General features: G+C 48.8%; 1 protein-coding gene across 1 annotated transcript in view; it reads right to left on the minus strand.

Moving 5' to 3' along the window:
* LOC107673532 (cytoplasmic FMR1-interacting protein 1 homolog) overlaps nt 1-3,751 on the minus strand; it is a 47,922-nt gene that overhangs the window by 6,903 nt on the left and 37,268 nt on the right. The window lies entirely within an intron of this gene.

The raw sequence follows: 3,751 nt of genomic DNA on the forward strand, positions 1-3,751 counted from the left end.
GTTATGCGAGTAGGGAAGCTTGGTTAGATACCTCGCTCTGTTCTCAGAGAACCGGGGTTACGCAAGTAACCTAACGTTCTCTTTCAAACAATCACTCGGTATATCACTATGGGAATGATATAGCCAACTCCCGAAACGCATGCTTTCCGAATCCGCCGAACAGACCCCGGCAAGAATGAAAGATAACCTTTCAATTCTCCAAAGAGCCAACATTGAGAACTGCATGAGCCATAGAAGGCACAGTGACATCCAGACGGTAAAATCTGATAAATGTATGAGGGGAAGCCGAGCTTGCCGCTGCACAAATATCTCCTACCGAAATCCCCTTAAACAATGCCCAAGAGGTAGCCATACCCCTTGTTGAATGAGCCCTTTAGCGTGCTGGGGAATGAAGACCCATAGATGTATAGGCCAATTCAATCGCCTCCACCATCCAATGGGAAAGGCGCTGTGAGGGGATCGACTTACCCTTACATTGAGTGGCCCATGAAACGAATAACTGATCATTCTTCCTGAACGATCGTGTCCTGTTTACATAATAGCGTAACGCTCGTACAGGACACAAAGTGTGCAATTTCCACTCCTCCTCCGAAGAAAAAGGAGGGGGCTAAAAGGCACGCAACTCCAAAGCAGAGCAGTTATAAGCTGAATCACTGACTTTGGGAACGAAAGCCGGGTTAGGCAGCAACGCAAACTTGCGGTCATCCAGACTAAAATCCAGACATGCCCGATGAACCGACAAAGTGTGTAACACACACACTCGCTTAGCTGAGACTAAAGCAAGTAGTAAGACCGTTTTCAGAGATACGAGCTTAATATCAACACTCTCCAGAGGTTCAAATGGGGCCCGAGTTAAAGCATTCAGAACCATGGACAAGTCCCATGACGGGACCAGATGCTTAGATACTGGTCTCAAATGCTTCACCCCCTTCGTAAAACGGCATATAAGAGGGTGCCGTCCAACTTAAACTCCTTCAAAGCCTACATGACACGCCGAAATAGCAGCCAGGTAATTTTTAATAGTAGAAAACGCTCTCCCATTGTTCATTAAGCTTTGTAAAAAGCAAAGTACATCGCTCACCGTGCACTGAAAAAGAATAACTCCTTTACGAGTACACCAGTCCTCAAACACATGCAATTTAAGGCCATACAGTGAGCACGTTGATGGAGCCCTAGCCCGTCCAACTGAGACTCCCTCAAAGCCTACATGACACGCCGAAATAGCAGCCAGGTAAACTTTAATAGTAGAAAACGCTCTCCCATTGTTCATTAAGCTTTGTAAAAAGCAAAGTACATCGCTCACCGTGCACTGAAAAAGAATAACTCCTTTACGAGTACACCAGTCCTCAAACACATGCAATTTAAGGCCATACAGTGAGCACGTTGATGGAGCCCTAGCGATACTCTGGATAGTGTTTATAACCTCCTGCGGAAGCCCGAGTGCATATAAATTTAACACTTCACGGGCCAGACCCAAAGATCGACTCGTTCCAGGTGTGGGTGAAATATCTGTCCCCCCCCCCACTTGCGACCGCAGGTCCCGGCCAGGGTTCTCCCTGAAGGAGCTGGACAATCTCTGCCAATCACAGCCTCCCCGGCCAACGAGGGGCTATCAGAAGGAGAGATAATCCATTTTTTCTTACTCTTTCCAGGGTGAGAGAAATTAAACTTTGTGGAGGGAATGCGTAAAGCAACACGTTCGGCCACGGGTACGCCAGTGCATCCACACCCAAAGGCGTATTTTCGTCCCTGAGAGAGAAATACAGCAGACACTTTGCGTTTGCCTGCGAGGCGAAGAAATCTACGGCAGCCTTGCCGTACATCCCCCAAATCTGATCTACCACCTGTGGGTGGAGCACCCATTCTCCGTATAACGGGTTGCCCCTTGACAGGAGATCCGCCCCTATATTTAGGACTCCTGGTACGTGCGTCGCGCGCAGCGAGCTGAAGTGTGTCGCGCCCCAGACAATCAGTTTGCACGCTAGATTGTGCAGTTGCAACGAACGCGTTCCCCCTTGGCGATTGATATATGCCACCACCGTTGTATTGTCTGTCCTGACCAGAACATGAAACCCTTCCAAGAATGGGAGAAAATGTTTCAGGGCCAGAAAGACTGCCATCAACGCCAACATATTTATGTGAAGTCTGCGAAGCTGAGGCGTCCAGCGACCGTTTACCGATCTGCCCTGAAAAACAGCCCCCCAGCCTGACAGAGATGCATCCGTTGTCACTACTTTTCTCAGAGATACGCTCCCCAAGGGAACCCCTGTCTGGTATAAACGGGGATCGCTCCACTGATGAAGAGCCATCACGCACTCCGTGTGTATTCTCACTCTGCACGCGAGGTGCCGACGAGGACACAGACGTCTCGCTGCTACCCATCGCTGGAAGCCTCTCATTTTCAGCAAACCTAGCGGGACAACGGACAGCGACGAAGCCATCATGCCCAAAAGGCAGAGACAGGTCCTGAACGTTACCAAATTTCCCTTGCAAAACTGGGCCAGGCACTGATAAAATGCCATTATCCTCCTTTCCGAGAGCATAGCGCGGTATGCCACAGAGTCTATTCGTAAGCCCAGATACTCTATCTCCTGAGATGGAATCAGCTGGCTTTTGGCATAGTTGATTCTGAACCGCAGACTCGTTAGATGAGACATGAGCATCTCTGTGTCCCGTTCCAGGCGCTCCCGTGAGTGAGCGCAAATTAGATAATCGTCCAGATAAGCAGATATTCTGAGCCCCTTGTGTCTCAGCGGTGATAACGCTGTCTCTATGCACCTGCTGAACACGCGAGGAGGAGCCCAAATGGAAGAGTTACAAATTCGTACACTTCGTACACACTCTGAAAGGAAAACCTGAGATATTTCCTGTGCGCAGGATAGATGCTTATATGAAAGTAAGCATCCTTGAGATCGACCGCGGTGAACCAATCGTTCCGACGGATTGTGCGCGTGAGAGCTGCAACTGTGAGCATCTTGAATTTGTACTTCCTCAAGTGCTTGTTTAGAGCACGCAGGTCCATTATTGGGCGCAAACCCCCGTCTTTCTTTGGAATTAGAAAATAACGGGAGTAATAGCCTTTCTGAGTTTCCCCCACTGGAACTCGTCTTATAGCTCTTTTCTCAAGAGGGAGGATATTTCTGCTTCTAGCACCCGAGCTGAATCCCCATTTGCTACAGATGCTATGACCCCATTGAAAAGAGGGGGTTTTACAGCGAACTGAAACCTGTAACCCTTGGTTACAGTCGCGAGGACCCACGGATGCGCAGAACACTCTCTCCAAGCCTCCTGATAAAGAGCCAGAGGGTTCAGCTGAACCGATTCCACAGATGGGAGTGGTGGCGCCATCAGAGAAAAATTGAGAAAAACGGCCAGGATCTGTGTGACTCAGAGACCGATTTATCTCTTGGTTCATTGTTATTATTTTGTTTTTGTCTCCCTGTGTCCTCGGCATTGAGCCTGGATGCGACGGATAATTTTTTATTTGCTTTAAACCCAGAGGCTGAAGTGCTTTGTGACAATACACTTGAGAACTTGTGCTTGTACCTATCAGAACACATTCTTTTGGTGGCTGAGTATTCTGCACTTGAACTTGACGGAACATTGTGTGTTGAGGGGAAGCTGAACTGGCCTGAACACAACTTAGAACCATTTTTCCGCCCAAACTCCACATCTTCTGTGTCTTCGCAGGTGAGGGAACAAATATGGTGGGCTCGGGAGAGGACATCACAGAGAACCCTAGGTGCTGCCC

The sequence above is a fragment of the Sinocyclocheilus anshuiensis genome, unplaced genomic scaffold (assembly GCF_001515605.1).
Source record: "Sinocyclocheilus anshuiensis isolate Anshui unplaced genomic scaffold, SAMN03320099.WGS_v1.1 scaffold44, whole genome shotgun sequence".
Lineage (NCBI taxonomy): Eukaryota > Metazoa > Chordata > Actinopteri > Cypriniformes > Cyprinidae > Sinocyclocheilus > Sinocyclocheilus anshuiensis.